The sequence below is a fragment of the Macaca nemestrina genome, chromosome 15, assembly GCF_043159975.1.
Source record: "Macaca nemestrina isolate mMacNem1 chromosome 15, mMacNem.hap1, whole genome shotgun sequence".
In the NCBI taxonomy this organism is placed as follows: Eukaryota; Metazoa; Chordata; class Mammalia; order Primates; family Cercopithecidae; genus Macaca; species Macaca nemestrina.
In genome coordinates, this window is record NC_092139.1 from 5,270,228 (window position 1) to 5,292,761 (window position 22,534).

Below are 22,534 nucleotides of genomic sequence, written 5' to 3' on the forward strand. Positions count from 1 at the left end.
CCTGCCTCAGCCTCCCGAGTAGCTGGGACTACAGGCGTCCGCCACCACGCCTGGCTAATTTTTTGTATTTTTTTTTAGTAGAGACAGGGTTTCACCGTGTTAGCCAGGATGATCTCAATCTCCTGACCTCCTGATCCACCTGCCTCGGACTCCCAAAGTGTTGGGATTACAGGTGTGAGCCACCGCACCTGGCCCATAGACAGTTAAATATATGTGTGTGTATATATATGTGTGTGTATATATATGTACATATATTTAATATTTATATATACACATATACATATATATTTAATATTTTTATATATACATATACATACATATACATATATATATATTAAAAAATTGACCCTTCTGGTCTTAAGGCTTGAAACTTATATTTGTTTTATCTGAGTTCCTTCCTCAGTAAAGGACTCCAGGCCTCTCAAAAAGTATTATAGAACTGAAACTCGCCAGATCACCATGTCCATAGGAGGAGATGCCAGGCACCTCATTTATCATGATTGCTTCCTGTCTCCTTCTGAGTTCCTGTTTTCCCACACATTGTTACATTTCTTCCCTACAATATAAACCCCTAATTTTAGTCTGTCGGGAAGATGGACTTGAGACCGAGCGCCCATCTCCTTACCTATTGCACCTGCTTAAAGCCTTCTTCCCTGGCAATACCCATGGTCTCAGCCATTGGCTTCCTGTGCCCTGAGCAGCAGGCCCTGGTATTTTGGTAACCGGTCTCGTCTGGAAATGAGTTTGAGAAAGTCGGTTGCCAGGAGGCATTTATGAGATCTCCAAGAAGCCGTAAAAGCTGAAAACTGGTCATCATATGACAGCAGGGGATTGACGGCAATTTTGTGAGGTGTGAGGATGACACAGTTGTTTACGTAAAGTATTTAAGAAGTCTTTTCTTGAGGGGAGATATATTGAATTATTTACAAGTGAAGCCATACAAAGTCCTGGATTTGCTTGAAGATTCTTTAAGGAAAAAAAGCAGGCTATAGGGGGACAGTTTTAAACCAGATTGACCGTATGCTGAGCACCGGTGGAGCTGGAGGAGGACGCATGGAGAATTACTTTCTATTCTCTTTGCTTTCCCAAGGCTCACCCATCCCAGAACTAGCAGGCAGAAGCACAGCCTGGGGCTTCTCTGGGAGCCCCTAGGAATCCTGCAAGGGATCAGGTTTCCCTCTGGCGGCGGCTGGGGAGACTGCGGCCGAGGCTCCGCTGTAATAATTCGGGTCCGTATTCTCTGGAAGAAATGCGCCAGACGCCCGGCAGAGGGCGCGGGCTGCGGACGCGGGAGAGGGGATTCCCTGGGTGGCTCTTTCCAAACTCATGGAAACTTTCCAAAAGTCATGGAAATTTTACGTAGTCATCGCTCCATAGTGATTCTATATTAATGACTGACAGAGGGGGATGCTTGTTTTAAAAAAATAGAAATGGATATTGAAATGTTCAAATGTTCCTGGTTGACCAGGCACCAGGTGTACACCCAGCTTCCTGTTACCCGGGGCCGGTCCAGTCCCCCGAGGTGGCTGAGTGACCCTCGGACTGAGCCAGGGCTCAGAGCCTGCAGCGCCCACCCGGGTGGAGCCGGGACCATGGGTGACCTGCGCTCCAGCCTGGCGGGGTCAACTTCCTGCCCAGATCCCCCTCACCCACCATGCAGCCCCGCTGCACTGCACCTCTCTGCACCCCTGCCCTAGTGTATGTGCCGTTCTGAGCTTTTGTCGCCCTCTATCCAACAAAGGTAGCCTGGACAAGCGCCTGAAGCTACTGAGTATGAATGTGATATAGGAGGCGGGACTGGACTCCCAACCAGAGTGAAGACTGGCTGAAACATGGAATAGGCAGAAGCTCATCTGCATGAGACACGCCCACCAGCTCAATGACAGTTTACCGTTGCCATGGCAACACCTGGACGTTACCACCCTTTTTCTAGAAATTTCTGAATAACTCACCTCTTACTTTCCATGTAATTAAAAGTGGGTATAAATATGGTGGCAGCACTGCCCCACAGCTGCTGCTCTCCACACACTGCCTGGTGGGTAGCCCTGCTCTGTATGAACCGTCACAGAGCTTACCACTATGCCTCTAGCTCAGCCCTGAATTATTTCCTGGGTAAAGCCAAGAACATTTTCAGGCTAAACCCCAATTTGGGGGTTTGCCTGCCCTGCAGCCCATATACTTCAGGTCCTCACCTGCTTTGAGGACTCCCCACTGTGCAGACCCTGGCCCTGGCCCTGGCTTGGATGGCACCCACGCTGCAGGCACAGCCGCCCTCTTCATCTGCAAGGGCACAGGTGCACGGGGAGGGCCCAGGCTGCACAGCTCAGGAGCTGCCCTCATCCAGGTGGAGTCCTGCCTTGGGTCCGCCCAGCTGGGGACGAGCACACGGGGTGCAGATAGAGGTCCCCGGGCCTCTTCTAGTGCCCTCCCTCCATGGAGGGGCTGCCTGCCACACAGCAGGGTTGAGAGCTGTGACCCGTAGCAAGTATACACAGGCTGTGTTGCTCCAGAACAATTTGTCTGTTTTTACCTTATGGATGCTGAATTGTGCAACTTCGCATTTTTGAAATTTGCATTTTCACATCCATTGGGGACATGGGGGAATATTGGGGATAGGAGGGGTAGTAGAAAATTTTTACTTTTGCAGTTTGTGATGAAAAATATAAAACAACAACAATAAAAATCAGCTTTAGGCCAGGTGCGGTGGCTCACACCTGTAATCCCAATGCTTTGGGAGGCCAAGGCGGGCAGATCACCTGAGGTCAGGAGTTAGAGACCAGCCTGACCAACATGGTAAAACCCCATCTCTATCAGAAAAAAAAGTACAAAATTAGCCAGGTGTGGTGGCGCATGCCTGTAATTCCAGCTACTTGGGAGACTGAGGCAGGAGAATTGCTTGAACCCGGGAGGCGGAGGTTGCAGTGAGTCGAGATTGCACCATTGCACCCCAACCTGGGCAACAAGAGTGAAACTCCATCTCAAAAACAAACAAACAAACAAAAAACACAAGCAGCTTTAGCACCTAATGACAAAACCCTTCTGCAGCAGTGCTAATGCACCATGAAAGAGATTTTTATAGTCCAGAATTTTATATTATTGAATTGGTGCTTTTCAGGTGGTGCCCTGAGACATGTTCTGGGGGTCTTTGAGGATGTGTGTCCTTTAAAATGAACTTTGCTCAGTTAGAGAAACACAGAAGTGATCACGGGTGCCCCTGGCGGCTGCTAGAAAACAGACACCTTCCATCTCTAAATGCTGCTCTGAAACAGTAGTTCCTAATAGTGGGGTTTGTGACCACTTTGCACCCTTCAAATGGGTTGAGGATTGAGAAAAGCTTTGGTTTATGCAGGAGACACATATGTGCTTATATGCTGTAGATAGATTGAGATATTCTACTGTGTGGGAAATCAAAACTTAATTTGTAAATATGTTTGTGTTACTCTTTGAAAATTAATAATAGATCCATTACATTGTTGATGAGAATGCAAAATGGTGTAGCCCCTTGGAAATAGCATGGCAGTAACTTGTACAGTCAAACAGGCATTGATCACCTTATACAGTCATTCATTCATTGATCACCTTCTACAGTCAGACATGCATTAGTCACCCACCCCATGATTCTGCTGCTAGGTGCTTACCCAGGAGAAATGAAGATTACATAGACACACACACACACACACACACACACACACACACACACACTTACAAGGGTATATGAATTATTTATGTTCAGAACTATTCCTAATAGCCCCAAATTGGAAGCAGTTCAAATCTCCAACTACTAGCAACAAACAAATTGTGGCATGTCCAAATCTACTCAGCTATAAAAATAAAGAAAATGTTAATATATAAAACATGGAACAATCTCAAAATCATAATATCTGTATTGTACAGAAGACAGTCATAAGTAAAGAAGAATTCGAGCAAAAATCAAATTTTTCAAATCAAGCAAAAGATATAAACAAAGAATCCACAAGAAATGTAAATGACCCTCAATTGTATGAAAAGATGCTCATCTTTATTAATAATATGAGAAATACAACTTAAAATGGCCACTTATTAAACTGAAAAAAGCTCAGTCCTTGGATTGCACACTCTGGTGATAATACTGTGTAGAAACAGTCAGTCTTTTATCCGTCTGGTGAGAATGCAAATCCCTAAGAGAGTGGAACTTGGCAACTCACCAGAAAATTCCATGTGCATTTATTCTTTGCCAATTGATCTTACTTCTAAGACTCTCTGCAAAGAAACACTGGAAAAAATATTTTAAAAATCATGCAAAAGAGAAATATGAATGGATTTACTTAGTCCCTTGCATCATGAAATAAGCAATGGAAAGACCAGCCAAAATCTAGTAAATGGTGAATCGTGGCAGAGAGGTGGATTGGAGTGGAGGAGACAGGGAGGATGCAAACTTCTCTGAATGTAATTTTTATATAATGTTGGTTTTGGAACCATGTACATGTTTTTGTATAACTACAAAGCAACATTAAATATGAGTAGAAAAGCAATCTGAAATTTGAAAACAGAAAGAAACAAATGAATCTAAAATTCTATCAGATTGGTGGCAGCATCAGCACATGGAGAGTATCATGGGTTCAACTGACTTTAAAACACAGTTTTTGTGAGATATGCCTAATAGGATGTATTCTAAAAAGGAAAACACCTACAAATTTAAAAATGAGTTATGATTGGCATGGTTATTTTGAAACAGTTATAGGATCAAGCAAGTGATTATGTTAATATTGTTAGGAACCAAAATTTTCAGCCTAAAGAGAAAAGAAGTGAAAATGTTAAAGAAATTGAGGAATATCTTATAATCTTACAGTTGAATTTGAAAGTATCAATTAATATCAACATATCAATATTTCTAAAAATAGAAATATTTTTAAAGAAATATGAGGTTAAATTGATATTTTTTGATATTTTCTTCATTCTCTGTCTACTAAAATGCTTTAGAAAAATGCAACTTGGCAGTACTTTAAAATGAGCACACACCTAACACCCAGATTTTACCCTCTAAACACAACCCTTCATTGTATTATTCTGAAAAATAACAAGAAAGAATAAGATAGTTATCTGGACTGTCCTATACGAAAGTCTCAGGGTAACCAAACTGGTGGTAAGAGAGAATGCTGGCTAATAATTTCAAAGGGAGTGACAGATCTAGGTAAGAGTTATCAATGGATGCTCAACTGTGGAAGTGATATATTGGTGGGACCATGACACTGGCTCTGTCAGGCCCAGGCCACCAATGGGCGAACCAGCTGCCCGTGTTCAGCATCACTGAACATGAAATGATGTAGCCACACGCCCTGCGGGGCAAAGCCCACCTAGGAAAGATGCCCTACAAAGTGGCACGGATGCGGTGAACAGGGAACACTTCCGCACTGCTGGTGGGAGAGTAAACTAGCACAACCACTATGGAAAACAATGTGGAGGTTCCTTAAAGAACCAAAAGTAGAACTACCATTTGATCCAGCAATCCCACTACTGGGCATCTGTCTGGAGGAAAACAAGTCATTACACAAAAAAGATACCTGCACACGCACGTTTATAGCAGCACAATTCGCAATTGCAAAAACATGTAACCCACCCACATGCCTATCAACCAACAAGTGGATAAACTTTGATATGTTTTTATATATATATATAAAACTGTGATATATATGTGTGTGTGTATATATGTATATATACACACGTGTGTATATATGTGTATATATATGTGTATACGTATATATACACACATATATACACACATATATATAAAATGGAATACTACTCAGCTATCAAAAGGAATGAATTAATGGCATTCACAGCGACCTTGATAAGACTGGAGACTATTATTCTGTGTGAAGTAACTCAGGGATGGAAAACCAAATATTGTTTGTTCTCACTCATAAGTGGGAGCTAAGCTATGAGGATGCAAAGGCATAAGAATGACACAATGGACTTGGAGGACTCAGGGGGAAAGGGTGGAAAGGGGGTGAGGGATTAAAGACTACAAATAGGGTGCAGGGTGCAGCGTATACTGCTGGGGTGATGGGTGCACCAAAATCTCACAAATCACCACTAAAGAACTTACTTATGTAATCAAACACCACCTTTTCCCCAATAACGTATGGAAATTAAAATAATAATAATTAAAAAATAAATAGATGTGGTAATAATCACTAATATTTAATGATTAGAGAAAATTAGTTCTTCACACTTCAAGATTTATGAATGGCAACTTTTTATAAACGTGGAAAATTGAAAAATGGCATTAAAATTACCTATAGAATATTATGAATTAAATAAATGCTATCGCTGTGCCTCAGACTTTAAAAAACAAAACCAAAGTGAGCTGCCTCTAGTGAACTTCTGATCTACATATCTCTACAAGCTGCAGAATATACAGGGAAGGTTTAAGGTGCAGCTCAAGGAAGCAACTCCCTGAATCCAGCATGTGAGTCTCCCAATACCTAGACGGCAGGTCTGCACTGGGGGTGAAATAGTCTATGCATGGGAGAAGGATGACGGTCAGACAACAGAAGGAGCTTAAGAATAGGGCACCAAAAATTGCAAATGGCCCTCAATAAAGAAAACGAGGTCCAAGTTTGCTCAGAATAAGAGAAATCCTGATTAAAATTAATTAATAAACAATTTCTCTTTAGTCCATTTGTCTCATATCCAAAAGATGGACTTCATTCTCTATTGACAACACTGTGAAATAGGCATTCCTATACATCGCTGGTGGGAAAGAAAAATATAATGAGAAAGCATTTCTATTCTTCTTCTTCTTCTTCTTTTCTTTTTTTTTTAAAACAGCGTCTTGCTCTGTCACCCAGGTTGGAGTGCCATGCACAATCATGGCTCACTGCAGCCTCAACCTCCTAGGCTCAAGTGATCCTCCCACCTCAGCCTCCTGAGTAGCTGGTACTACAGGTACATGCCACCACGCTCCACTAATTTTTTATTATTTTTGTAGAGACAGGGTTTCCCTATGTTGCCTAGGCTGGTCTTGAACTCCTGGCTTCAAGTGATCCTCCTGCCTTGGCCTCCCAAAGTGCTGGGCTTACAGGTGTGAGCCACTGCACCCTGCTGACATTTTTTTTTTTAAAGAAAAAATGGTATATGCATTATATCCTTTAACCTAACAATCCCACTTCTAAGAGTTCATTCTAAGGATTCATGGGCAAAAATATAAAAAGGCATTTGTATAAGGCTAATCACTGCAGCTTTTTTTTTTTTTTTTTGGCAATACCTAGAAACAATTTAAATGCCCATGAAGAGGGGACTGGTTGAATATACTATGGTACACCCACACAATGGAGGATCATTCAGCAGAAAAAGGAATAAGAAGTATTTTTACCTATTGCTATGGAGTGACTCTAGTGTTATTAATTGAAAAATGCCAAGTGGGAGATAATATGTATGGTAGTTTTTTTTTTTTTTTTTTTTTGAGACTGAGTTTTACTCTTGTTGCCTAGGCTGGAGAGCAATGGTATGATTTCGGCTCACTGCAACCTCTGCCTTCTGAGTTCAAGGGATTCTCCTGCCTCAGCCTCCCAAGTAGCTGGGGATTACAGGCATGCGCCACCATGCCCAGCTAATTTTTGTATTTTTAGTAGAGACGGGGTTTCACCATGTTGGTCAGGCTGGTCTTGAACTCCTGACCTCAGGTGATCCACCTGCCTCGGCCTCTCAAAGTGCTGAGATTACAAGCATGAGCCACTGCACCCGGCTGTATGACATTCTGTTTATCTAAGAAGGTGGGATATAAGTGTGTGTGTGTGTGTGTGTGTGTGTGTGTGTGTGTGTTTGTGCTGCTACAGACTGAAGTTTGTGCCACTCTAAACTTTCGGTTTAAAACCTAATCTCCAATGTGATTGTATTTGGAAGTGGGAGATGATGAGGCCATGAGGGCAGATCCCTCATGTATGAAATTGGTGCCCTTAGAAAAGAGACCCCAGAGAGCTCCCTTGCCGCTTTCACCCCGTGAGAAGACAGCCATCTACGAATGAGGAAGTTGCCCTCATCAGACCCTGAGTCTGCCAGTGCCTTGACCTCAGACTTCCCAGCTCAGTACTCTGAGAAATACATTTCTGCTGTTTATAAGCCACCTAGTCTACAATATTCTGTGATAGCAGGCTGAACAGACTAAGACAGAAACACACTTGACTATCTTTTTTTTTTTTTTTTTTTTTTTTGAGACGGAGTCTCGCTCTGTCACCCAGGCTGGAGTGCAGTGGCGCGATCTTGGCTCACTGCAGCGCCACCTCCCAGGTTCATGCCATTCTCCTGCCTCAGCCTCCTGAGCAGCTGGGACTACAGGCGCCCGCCGCCACCACGCCCGGCTAATATTTTTGTATTTTTAGTAGAGACAGGGTTTCACCGTGTTAGCCAGGATGGTCGCGATCTCCTGACCTCATGGTCTGCCTGCCTCAGCCTCCCAAAGTGCTGGGATTACAGGCGTGAGCCACCGCGCCCGGCCTATCTTTTTAAAAGGAAGAATAAACCAAAAATGTTAAAAATATATCTACTTGCAGAAAGAGTCAAGGACCAGGGTAGAAGGGGCAGGAATGGGAGTTGGACGGCTCAGGGTATATCCTTTCAGTAAACATGACTCGAGAGCCATGCAAATATTTTGACATAATTATGTAAAGTCAGTTATAATTATGTAAGATTAATTCATAAGTAGTAATAAAATTATATATAATTTTTTTAAAAAAAAGCAATCCCTAATAATTGCAGTCAAGCTGAAACAGCTAAACTTAACACTATATCAAGTTGGTAGAATGACCAGACATAGGGACTCTCTTGGCTGACTTTAAAACACAGATATTTGACTGTATGTCCCTAGTAAGTTACATCAAAAAAAAAAAAAAAAAAAGAACACACACACACACACACACACACACACAAACCTAACCTGATTGTAGTGACACTAATTTTGCTGGTAATGCTGCGTTCCATTCTGGCAGTGTCTTGGGTAGATTGCAAGAGAAAGCAAAGTAATGGGATAATTACTTTGCCACTGGCCGCTGGAGTCTTTAGAATAGGAGGAAGAAGATGCAGAGGTTCAGTAAGATCCCAAGAATTCCGAATCTAATTATAAAGGATCAGCATAAACTCAGGATCTATTTTAACATATATACACACACACACACACATACACACACACACATATATATATATATATACACACACACACCCAGTTGTATCCTCTGAAAAGGCCTAGAAACAATGACCACTGCAGTAGCAATGCATACTCCCAACATATAGATTGTGGTCACTACTTCATTTTTCTCTAAAAGGAACCAGGATTCCTTGGAGAAATAACTGATTATTTGTCTCAGGCAAGAAATGTTCCAGATAATCTTGGAGCATTTTATCATAACGGGAAGTGAGGACATTATCAAAGCCTACTAAGGTGGTATTTAAGAGACCCAGGTGTCAACTTGAATAAATCCCACCAAAGATGGGCTAAAGTAAACATCACTAACAGTGATAACTGCCATGAATGGAGACACACAAACAATGCTTAAATTAAAAAAAAAATTAAATTAATTTTACTAAACAAAACCTCATTGATCATATTTTAAGGATCCAACTCAATATTTTGGAAATTGGTTTTAAAAAAAAAGGTTCAATCATTTTCCTGCCTTTCTTATACAAACTATGCCACATGATAACCAAGCAGTGAAGAAAATTTTAACTTTATAAAAGCATTATAGCTCCAAGTAATAAATGAAGAATTGATAGAATTACAATGTTGCTATGTTGGGACCCCTGATTAAGTAACAGATTTAGGCAGTAGCTGTACGTGGCTCCAAACATCAGAAAAGGAGAGACAGGCGCAATATGCTCCCGACGGGTGCAGATCACTCGTCCTAGGAAGTACTTTTGTTTCCCACTTCAAAAAAAAAACTAATCAAACTTGAACAAAATCTAGCCTCTGGGCATAGCTATCCATTCACAGGAAATATGGAAATGCATCTATTTAAAAGTCAGCTGGGCACGGTGGCTTATGCCTGTAATCCCAGCACTTTGGGAGGCTGAGGCAGGCGGATCACTTGAGGTCAGAAGTTTGAGACCAGCCTAGCCGATATGGTGAAACCCTCTCTCTACTAAAAATACAAAAATTAGCTGGGCATGGTGGTGCATGCCTGTAATCCCAGCTACTCAGGAGGCTGAGGCAGGAGAATTGCTGGAACCTGGGAGGCGGAGGCTGCAGTGAGCCAGGATCGTGCCACTACACTCCAGCCTGGGCAACAGAGTGAGACTTTGTCGAAAAAAAAAGAAGAGGAAGAGAAGGAAAGTATGTGTTTAAAAACCACATGGGGGACGCCGGGTACAGTGGCTCATGCCTGTAATCCCAGCATGTTGGGAGGCCGAGGTGGGTGGATCACTTGCAGTCAGGGGTTCAAGACCAGCCTGGCCAACATGGTGAAAATTCGTCTCTACTAAAAATACAAAAATTAGCTGGGCGTGGTGGCGCGTGCCTATAATCCCAGCTACTTGAGAGGCTGAGGCAGGAGAATTGGCAAGGAACCCAGGAGGTGGAGGCTGCAGTGAGCCAGAATCACGCCACTGCACTCCAGCCTGGGCAACAGAGTGAGACTTTGTCAAAAAAAAAAAAAAAAAAAAAAAAAAAAGAAGCAGCAGCAGCAGCAGCAGCAGCAGCAATAGTGTGTGTTTAAAAACCACACTGGAGCTCCAGGCACGGTGGCTCATGCCTGTAATCCCAGCACTTTGGGAGGCCGAGGTGGGTGGATCACTTGAGGTCAGGAGTTTGAGACCAGCCTGACCAACATGATGAAACCCTGTCCTACTAAAAATACACACGCACACACACACAAAAAAAGCCAGGTGTGGTGGTGGGCACCTGTAATCCTAGCTACTTGGGAGGCTGAGACAGGAGAGTCACTTGAACCTGGGAGGCGGAGGTTGCAGTGAGCCGAGATCACACCATTGCACTCCAGCCTGGGCAACAAGAGGGAAACTCCATCTCAAACACAAACAAACAAACACAAAAACCACACAGGGTGTGGGTAGCAAAGTCCAGATGTGGGAAACTTTCTGGACAAATGATCTGATTTTGTTAAAATCAAGTGTGAACAAATGTGAACCTGAAAGAGTCAGTCCTTCAAGAGAATCCTGAGTGGCTCACTGGGCCTAAATTTCAAATAGAGACAGGCAGTCATTTGCTCAGTAGAGGCCACGCACGTACTCTTAAGTTCCCGCAAAACCCACACGGCTGTTTCACTTTGTGACTTTCAGAGCTAACACCAGCCAACTGATCAGAGCCCACCTGGCTTGACCAATCAGGACTCAGTTATACTGGCCAATCAGAACTCAGCTGTGTTGGCTAATCGGAACTAAGCTTGTTTGAATCCTTTTTTTACATAAATGCACCTGTCTGAGAACTTTCTCTATAAAAGCCGAACGCTTCCTGTGTTCTCTGTAAAGCATCTTTCATTTTACACCGAAGGCTGTGACTCTCTGGTTTGCAAACTATTCACTAAAATAAAGTCTCTTTCCTCCAAATTCTTTTTCAGAGAACTTTTGTTCACAATATATTGAAAGGGATTATTGATTACAGATTAAGAGACTGTAGAAACATATCAACAAATTGGGATGAAAGCTTATCTGGGTCCTGATTTGAAAATTAAAAAAAAAAAAAATCACTTGGAACCATCAGAGGAATGCAGCATTAACTGGATATTGATGTTATTAAGGAATCATTGGCTATATTAAGGTTGAGAACTCCTAGTATTCAAAAAGGGCGACAATATAATTTATAGACATTTTGGAGAAGTGAGGTGCTACTAATGATTATGCTGGGACAACAGGCATAAAGCTGCAGGCCAAGCCCTCTGGGGGCAGGGGTTGTGCAGTGAAAGGGGGATGAGTACATTCTTTATCCAGGTGTGGGGTGCTGTAGAAGTTACCCCAAAAGTCCATGTCCTAATCTCTGAAATACTTGAGTATGTTCAGTTACATAGCAAAGGGGAATTAATTAAGCCTTAAGACAGGAGAAGTATCCTGGATTATCAAGTGGGTCAATGTAGTCAGTCACAAGGGTCTTTAAAAGTGAAGAGAGAGACAGAAGAGGCAGCAACGTCAGAGTGATGTGATGTGATTTGAGGAAGACATGGCCTGCCATTGCCAGCTGTGAAGATGGAGGAAGGGGCCATTAGCCTAGGACTGTGAGGAGCCCTCAGGAGCTGGAAAAAGCAAGAAAATAGGTTCTCCTCTAGGACCTCCAGAAAGGACTACAGCTCTGCCAACACATTGATTTTAGCCCTTTGAGGCCCATTTCAAGCTTCTGGACTCCAGAACTGTAAGATAATACATGTGTATTGTTTAAGCACTCAATTTGCAGTAATTTGTTATAGCAATAATGGGAAACTAATACAAATTTCAACAGATTTCATCTCAGAGGCCACACTTAGCTTGTGGCCATAGCTTCCTGGACTGGAGTGCTAAAGACTGCAGGGCCTCCTCCTGTCCTAGGTGATGACATTCATTACTGTATCCATATAGTATGCTGTATAACAAATTGCCCAAATCTCACAGCTTAAAACAACACTCATTTATTATCTCACAGATTCCATGGGTCTGGGGTCTGGGCACAACTTCATTGGGTTCTCTGGGTCTCACCTGAATGCAACCAAGGCCTCACTGGACTGAGTTCTCAACTGGAGACTCGACTGGGGCAGAACCCACTTCCAAGCTCACTGACATGATGGTTAGCAGAATTTATGTCCCTTTGGTTGTGTGGTTAAGGACTCCAGTAGCTCACAGGTGGTCAGCCCTCAGGTGCCTAGAGGTGCCTGCAGCCCCCTGACCTGTGACTTGTTTGGGAAGCAGCTCAAAAAATGGCTGCTTGCTTCTTCAAGGCTGGCTGGGGAGTCTCTCCCACCTGAAGATAATGTAACCTTATGAAGGGAATGACAGCCCATCACCTTTGCCATGTCCTGTTGGCCAGAAGCAAGTCACCAGTTCTCCCCAGACTGAAGGGAAGGAGATTATTCAAGGTGTAACACCAAGGGACACAGATCATGAGACTCATCTTAGAATTCTGCCAATCACAGTGATTGATTAGGGATGTCTGTCTTGCAAGAGGGAGGTGGTACATAAGCTGCTTATTGGGTCTATGTTGTTCTGGGACAATATTTCTTGACCCAAGCTATAAAACAGAATCAATTGGGTTGATTTTTTAAAAGTCTATGCCAGTTAACACCAGCACAATTAAATAAGAATAGCTAGGGAGGGGTTCTAAGTATCAACATATTTTAAAAGCACCCCCTGCACACACCATATAATTCAGACACACCACCATGGTTGCATTATTATTTTCTAGAGGAAAGAACCATTGTTTGTCTCCTAGAGGCGGGAACACAGCCAGGAGTGGTGAGGGTTAGGGCACAAAATGGCATCAAAACTGCGGAGTGGATGAGAAGAAAGAGGGGCACAATAACAGAGATGACAAGCTGGTACAGAAATAAGCAGGAAGGGGAATGCTTCTCACCAGTTGTTTTCACTTCTAGGCACTGACTCCTCCAGTGAGCATACCCCAAGAAGCATGGTCACCATCGAATCCCCCCAAGTTCCCCCAGAGACCTTCTAACGGGGACAGAGGAAACCTACCAGGAACTCTCAGAGTTCACAGGATCAAGGTTGGGGTGCAAGCATCAGGTTTCTTAGAATTGTGCTTCTTGTGCCTTAAGTTGTAATGGTTCTAATATTTTACTTCCTATTAAATGCCTGCTACTTTGAATACAAAAACTGATATATGGATATAGATGATATTTATTCATGTATACATTTTTAAGTTTAGGAACTTTGAGGTATAAGGTGCATCAGGTCTGTCTTGTAACTTTACATAAGCCCAGAACGTGGCCAAGCACCCCCAAGACATGCTTGGATGTGTACACAGCATCCAAGGCAGGAGCTTGGAGCCCAGGCAGCCCAGCCCCTCCGGTGAGTGCTCAGGGCTGCACACTGGACGTTCTGTACCCCAGCCTCACCTCCGGTCCATTTCATGGAAAACCTGACCCTGGTTTTCATTCCCTTTGTCTCTCCTTTCTCACTCTTTCCAAATCTCTATTGTGCTGTTCTAATATATGTGCTACTGTGTGTCTGAACCCTCTTTGAATGAAGAGTGAGCCTAAAACATGCAAAACAAAGGTGATCTGATTAAACACGAGCTTGCACTTGTACAGGGGCTATTATGTGCCAGGGACTACCAGAAGTCTTCTCGTGCTCCTGTTAGATCTTGACCAACAATAGGAGTGTTTCTTTCGTTTGATAAAAGACCCAGAGGTCTGGAACGGTTCATTAATTTATACAAATCACACACCTGTGCTATGAAATGTTTGATCAGATCATACCAGATAGGAGCATGAGAATAGAAGAGCATCATCTGGCTTTGGAGGACAAATAGGTCATTGAGAGTACAAGCTTGGAGGTCAGGACTCTGCCCAGTGGGTGGGAAGATGATGATTGATCATATCACTGATGAGGGCCAGAAAGGAGAGAAGTGTGGAAGGAGGTCACATCAACAGCCTCTGCTCTAAGTGGACAGACACTGTCCTGCCATTAGGACAAAGCAGAGCAAGGGTGTGACCTGGGACAAATAGAGAAAATAACAGCAGTAATAATACCGTAAAAGTAAGGATGCTGATGTGGGGAGTTTGTGCTTCTGAACATTTGTTTGCTTATTGGAAAATAAGCAAACAATCTTATCTTACTTGAATCTCTTATCTCAGTATTTTATTTTTATTTTTTGTAGAGGTAGAGTTTCCCCATGTTGCCCCATCTAGTCTTGAACTCCTGGGCTCAAGTGATCCGCCCACCTTGGCCTCCCAAAGCACTGGGATTACAGGTGGGAGCCACTGTGCCTGGCCATATATCTCAGTATTTCTTCATAGGAGTCTGCAGACCCTTGGAAATGCACCATGTAGCCATTCCACAAGAAAATGTTTAAAACTTATGTTGCAATGTAAAATGTAAAACTCCATTGCAATGAAAAATCACAATTGAAAGACTACTTTTGACCCTAAAACTTTAGGGTTTATCATTGGAATTGTTTGAATCCTTCACGCTTTGCTCCAGAAGACTTCCTGAAGGCCCAGAAGGCTGCACCTTCTCTCAGGGAGCCTGAGGTGAGCAAGACTGGATCCTTGGTGTTCCTGGATTTCTTGCTTTCTCCTAAGAGGACGTCCATAATTTCTCTTAAAAATGCCATCAGATTTGTATTCTATGACACGATACATTTATTTTAACATTTATGCATTTAACATTGAAAATACCACCTTTCTACATAGCTTAACAAAAAAAGAAGGGCAGTGTAGCCCTGTCTAGCGGTTAAGCTCCTCTGTCTTCCTGGCGATTTGGGCTCATTCCTTAACTTTGTTGTGCTGCAGTCTCGTCATCTGTAAAACTGTAGTAAACAGGATTGAACACCCAGGATTGTTTTGAAGATGAAATGAGGAAATTCAAGCAAAGGACATAATAATAGCTGGCACAGTGCAAGGACACCAGAAATATCTGCTATTATTATTATCCTGAAGAAAGCTGCCCTAGTGTTCTTCCAAAACTTCACATAATCCCTTGATGTCACACAGGGCCCTGGGCTGGTGGGAAACTCTAGGTTGTGGAGGAGAGAGTTGAGACAGAAATGGGTGGCAGGGACAGCGTGCATCAGCCACGTGGTTGGATTTGCCTTTACACGACTCAAAACATTTTGGATTTGTCCATTTCTCCTTTCAATTCTGTCAGTTTTTGCCTTCTGTAATTGGAAGCCTTTTTATTTGGTGTATACAGATTTAGGATTGTTATATCTTCTCGATGCATTGCCCCCTTTAGCATTTGCCATGTCCCTTTTTGTTCCTGATGTTCTTTGTTATGAAATCTACACTGTTTGATGTCAATATAGTCAGTCCTGCTTTCTTTTGAGTAATGTTCTCATGGTAGGTCTTTTTTCATCCTTTTACTTTTAACAGTTCTATAGCTAAAGTAAATTTCTTGTAGAGAGAAAATAGTTGAGTCTTGCTTTTTGCCTTTTAATTGGAGTATTTAGGTTATTGTCATTTAATGTATTATCAATGTGGTGGGATTTATGTCTCTTCTCTTCTAAAAAATGTTCTATTTGAAGTCATCAACTACATCTCACTGTTTCAATTTGTAGTGGTTACCCTAGGGCTTATAATATACGTTTTTAACTTACCATGGCCTGCCTTCAAATAATGTTATACCACTTCCCAGATGGGGTAAGAGACTTTACCACATTGTATGTACATTCCCTCCCATTTTTTGTGCTGCCTTTCCTTTGTTCTAAACTTTATTTCTATGTATGTTATAAGCCACACAATATTTTTACTATTTTTGCTTTAGACAGTCAAATATTTTCTACTTCTCCATACCTTTTAGAGGTATTTTATATGTTTACTGTATCATTTAAGCTTTTTTCGTTCGTTTGTGTAGATACAAATTTCCAACTCATGTTATTTTCCTTCTTCCTGAGGAACATGCATATTTCTTTAGTGCAGGATACAGGTTGCATTTTTCCTAAGCTTTCATTTGTCTGAAAAAGTCTATTTCATTTTCATTATTGAAAGATATTTTCACTGAATGTAGAATTCTACACTGATAGGGGTTTTTCTTTCTTTCAGTATTAAAAATATTGTTCCATTGTATTGGGCTCACATAGCTTCTGATGAGAAGTCTGTTGTAATTGACATCTTTGTCTTTCTGTATGTAATGTTTCTTCATTCTCTGGATGTCTTTAAGATCTCCTTATCTTCACTTCTTATAAGCTTGACTGTGATACGTCAAGGCTTTTGTTGTTGTTGTTGTTGTTTGTTTGTTTTTTTTTTTTTGCATATATCCTGCTTTGTGTTCTCTGACTTTTTGGGATTTGCAGTTTGTTGTATTTTATTAATGCTGAAGAGGTCATTGCTGAGAAGTCTCTAAATATATCTTCTTCCTTGTTCTCTCTCTCTTCCCTTTCCTGGACTCCAGTTACAGGTATTTTAGATCATTGGATATTGTCTTGGAGTTCTTGAATGCTCTTTTATGTTTTTTGTTTGTTTTTTTATTTCTTCTTTGTGTTTCAGTTGGAAATGTTCCATTGACCTATTTTCCACACTCCCCTCTCCCCTCAAGGGAATAGATCTTTGCTTTAGAATAGTGAGTAGGGAGCTTTCCAGCTCTTCCGCATCTTGAGGCTATAGTGTCATGAGAGAGGAGAGTTGGGGAAACACAGGGGCTTTGTTCCTGCGGCTCCTCATAAGGCTCTCTGTTTCCTGCCCTGCTCTTGATCTTTCTCACCAGCATCTAGCACAGATCCAGGGAAAAGAGCTAACAAGAGAGTGTGGAACCCCTTGTGTCTAGGCTTCCTTGGTGTTCCAAACTGTCATGCTAGCCTGTGTCAGCAGCCTTTAAGAGTTGTTACAATTTCACCTGTTTTCCCCTAGCACTTTTAGGGTGATCACCTATTCCTTCCATCTCTGCCCAAGGTGAGAGAGTTTGTATGTACCCTGTCTTCAGAGGGTCTTGTCACTTCCTGGAATCTACTTTACTAGGTTGCCTTGTAGCCTCCGCTTTCAGATGGGCTCAGAACACTTACAGTCTCATAGATTATTCATGTTAAGGTGGGAGCAACAATATCTTGTGACTTTCTACAGCCTAAGCAGGAGCAGAGCTTCTTGGTATTGGATATTTTTAAAGACTGCCCCGCTAATTGTAAAGTGTAGACAAGCAGGGAATGGTACCCAATCCAGTTGAACTGAAAAGGAAATAACAATAGTAGCAATATTAACAATTAAAATATAAATAAGGATGGTTTTGCTGCTGGACAATCACTTTGTTTTTAACTCAGAGACAATTGTTAAAATTGGGAAGCAACTGCATTTCTCTTTGGTAGATGCTACAAAGATGACAGCCCAACTTTTCCAGTTCTTTGTCTGTCACCTTTATTGGAAGAGATGCTCTGGGTCCCTGCAGAGGTCAGGCTCTTAAGATTAAGGGATTTGGTCCATTGCTTAAATGTCTTTGAATTATATTGCTTTATCTTTCAAAATCCTTATATTTTAGTTTCCCTAAGTTAGACATATTTGTGATGAGTAAAATGATGATATGTTTAATTGTCTAATTGTAAGATATAAGAAACACCAAGTGTGTCCTTAAACTTCACATAGTTCCAGCACATGGACAAGGACCCCTGAGGGTGAGCAACCCTCAGCCAGGGCTTGAGCCCAAGAGGCAGCCCTTCTGCATGTGCCCAGGTCAGGGGCAGGTGGTCCATGCTCCAGCCTCACCCCAGCCCATTTCACGTCCCAACACATGCACTTTTCTGTTGTTCTGCTCTGCTCTGTGTGTCACTGCGACCCATGAAAGTCTCATGGAGACTAGAAGGTGCATGAATACATACTAAACAATGGTGATCTGATTAAATAGGAGCTCCCATTAATTGGGGGAGCCATTGTGGGCACTTCACATGCTCTCTTACACTCAGTCCTGCAAGGTATACGCTAACATTCTCATTTTTTGGAGACAGTTTCACTCTTATTGCCCAAGCTGGAGTGAAATGGCGCAGTCAGCTCACTGCAACCCCCGCCTCCCAGGTTCAAGTGATCCTCCTGCCTCAGCCTCCCAAGTAGCTGGGATTACAGGCACCTGCCACCATGCCTGGCTAATTTTTGTATTTTTAGTAGAGCTGGGGTTTCACCATTTTGGCCAGGCTGGTCTCGAACTCCTGGCCTTAGGTGATCTGCCCACCTCGGCCTCCCAACGTGCTGGGATTATGGGCATGAGCCACCATCATGCCCGGCCTATTCTTATCTGATTGAGAACATTGCGGCCAGAAAGTGTAATTAATTGATGAGTGGTCATGCAGCTGTCCCACGTCATTGATCCAGCATGGTCCGACCCCAGGTCAGATTATATTTGGGGCAGAGGTCTGAAAGACACTTACTCCCATCTCACATGCCAACCCTGAAAGCCCCCACTTCCCCAAGCCCAGGCAAATAACTGATGTAGTAGGTTTCCTTTTACTGAGAAGCCCCTGTGGTTCTCTATGGCAAGCATTCCCCTCACCACAATGAGTAACTCATTCAACAATGGGTGTGTCCCTGAGGATCTGTGACTGGAGGATGTAGACACAGGCTTCAGTGGCCTGTACTAAATGGTCACCCACAGCCCGGACTTGAGGATGACAGAGGCTGAGGCCACAGGCACCAGGGCAGCTGGGTCTGTGGCAGGACCAAAGGGGTTCAGACATGAAACCACAAGTAATGGTAATATTAATAAAAACAAAAGTAGCAAGCATAGAGAAGTTGCACCTTTCTTAAAACTTTCTTTTACTCTACAGACACAGTAAAACGTGTCTCAAGAATGTTCAATATAGAATTCTTTTGCAGTGAGTTGAATTGTGGTCCCCCAAAATTTCTGTGTCGAAGTTCTGAAAGCCAAGTACCTTAGAAAGTGACCTTATTTGGAAATAGAACCTTAGGAGATGCAATTAGGCAAGGTGAGGTCATACCAGAGATCAGGACCCTAATCTATATGACTGATGTCCTTATAAAAGGGGGAAACTTGGATGCAGACACATGGAAAGAAGATATTGTACAGAATCAGAGCGAATGCCATGGGAACATGGGGATGACTATCACAAGCCAGGGGACACCTGGGGACACCAGATGCTGGAGAAGCTGGAACAGACCCTTCCTCCAGGCCTCAGAAGGTGCCAACTATGCTGACACCTTGATTCTACACTGCCAGCCTCTGGCACTGTGGGACCATGGATTTCCGCTGTTCTATGCCACCTGGTTCGTGGTGCTTTGTTACGGCAGCTCCGGCAAACTAACCCACCTTCAGATCCAAGACGGTATACACAGCACTCTGGCGGAAAATTCCCAACAAGTCACATATTTTTAAAAATTCATATCAATGAGAAGTTGTACATTATCTTACCAAATATAAAAGCACAGTCATCCTGCAAAATCCAAACGGAAAGACATCTTCCTGATTTAATGATCGTGATTCTTAAATCCGAGTCTTCCACACTGGGATCTTCACACCTGTCCTGAGGGTTTGAGCGCTGTGTCCATGAGAAAGTGAAGTTGCTCAAGTTTGAGGAGCTGCATTGCCACTCTGTGTCTGCCAAGGCGGTCAGAGCTGAGCAGAAACTCAGGGTGAATGCCGGATCCCATAGCCCAGGTTCCATCCCAGCCCCAGCATGGAGTGGGTGCCTTCACCTGTCTGTGCCTCAGTTATCCCATCTGTAATATGGGGCCATTATTAGGAGCTTACCTGATAGAGTGCTGTGGGGATTTTGTCAACATATGTGTGGTTGGCTGAATAATAACACCCGCCACCAAAAGATACTCATGTCCTAGTCTCTGGAAACTGTAAATGTGAACTCACAGGGAAAAAGCAACTTTGCAGATGGGATGAAGTGAAGATCTAAAAGAGGAAAGATTATCCCTGGGCCGGGATGCGGCCGTGGGTATCCTTATCTGAGGGAGGCAGAGGGAGACTTTGCACACACAGAGGAGAGGGTGAAGCCGAAGCAGAGACAGACCTGAAGATGCGGGTCCTGGAGACTGGAGTGAGGACGGCACCCCTGAGGAACCCCGCAGCTGGCAGAAGTGGGAGCGGCAAGGGACAGCTTCTCCCGTGGTGCCACCAGAGGGAGCACGGACCTTGATTTCAGACTTTGATTTCAGACTTCTAGAAGGGAGAGAGTACTTCTCTGTTGCTTTCAAGCACCCAGTGTGTGGTCGTTCCAGCAGCCACAGGAAGAGCTCCTCAGCCACGACAATCTTGCCAGGGTGGGTTGGTGACCCTCTGTGGCGGGGGTCACCTCATGCATTGCAGGGTGTTTCACAGCACTCCATCGCCACTTGATAGATGCCAGGGGCGCGCCCACCTTGTGTGATAACCAAAAATGTCTCCAGACACTGCCAGTTGTCCCCTGGGGGGACAGAATCACCCCGAGTTGAGAAGTGAGAGTGAGGACAGCCCTGGCACTTGGCGAGACGCAGTGTAACCAGGGGCTGGTTTTCATCATTGCCCTTTCTCTTAGTGCCGAGACAAAGCTGAACACTGTTCCTTCGTACATCGCCCCCAAGACCTCCTGGGTCAGAGGGGACTGAGGGGTTCCCACCTGTGAGGACATCATGGGCAGGGAAAAGGGAAGAGATGGAGGTGGCCTGAATGCAAACACCAGTTCCTCTGGAATACTCTTTTCCCTAAGAAAAATGCTTTTGAATTTGGTATTCTACAAAAATGTTACAGCTGTATTTGCACAAGGATACAAAGTATTCCTTTAAGTCCATGGATCATGTCGACTCCATGACACTGCCACCCGGTGTAGTGCCTCGGTGTGAGAGCTCAGTCCCCTCTTGGGCACCACGGGACACAGGGCTGCTGTGTGGTTGGAGCAGGAGGTCAGGAACAGCGCAGGAACTCAGCAGGCCTCCAACACCAGAAGCAGCCACCGTCATCCACACTGAGGAAGATGCAGTTTTAACCCAAAGACTAAACCACAGGGCCATGTGATGCCGGGAAATGCGAAACACTTCTTTTTTTTTTTTCTTTGGAGACTGAGTCTTGATATGTTGCCCAGGCTGGAGTGCAGTGGCACAATCTCAGGTCACTGCAACCTGCACCTCCCAGGTTCAAGCAATTCTCCTGCCTCAGCCTCCCGAGCAGCTGGGATTACAGGCATGCGCCACCACACCCGACTACTTTTTGTATTTTTAGTACAGATGGGGTTTCACCATGTTGGCCAGGCTGGTCTCGAACTCCTGACCTCAAGTGATCCATCTGCCTCAGCTTCCCAAAGTGCTAGGATTACAGGTGTGAGCCACTGCGCCCGGCCACTCCTCTTCTTTAGAATCCAGCTGGCAGCGCTCCCCAGCAGAGCCAGAGTTCCCAGAGGAGAAAAGGATTGTATGTTTTGAGGAGAGAGAGTCATGCCTGTCTAAATGAAGTCAGGAAGTGATTGAGGGAGAGGAATGTTCGTGTGCACAGAGGACACGCCTGCCTCCATGACCCGCATGCTGGATTTGGAGACAGCAGTCCCCTCCAAAGGCCTGGTGTCCTTGCAGCTGCCCAGACTGGTGGGTGAGCAGGGGTGTGCAATGCTCCCCCCATACCCCAAGCACCTCCAGGTCATGATCCCTCACCCTCTGTGTGTCGAGGGACACAGCAATTGGGGAGCACTGGGTTCTTGGGGGTTCAAGATCTCAGTGCAGGTAATTTTTAAAAATTCTCCTCTTATGCTTTCCTATCTCTATGCCTTGTCCTATGAAATGTGAGTAAGGGGCCTCACCTCTGTACTTCTAGAGACAGGTACACACAGTGGTGTCTGAAGGCTGTCACACACCAGTGTCATGACAGATTGGTCCGTTATTTGAACAGTGTCTCATCCCATTTGTGGGCATATCTGTACCCCAACACAGGACTCAGACAAAAGGGGAGACCATATGTGAAAGCTGAAGGCCTAACGAGGATGGATGCAAAGAAAGTGCCATTT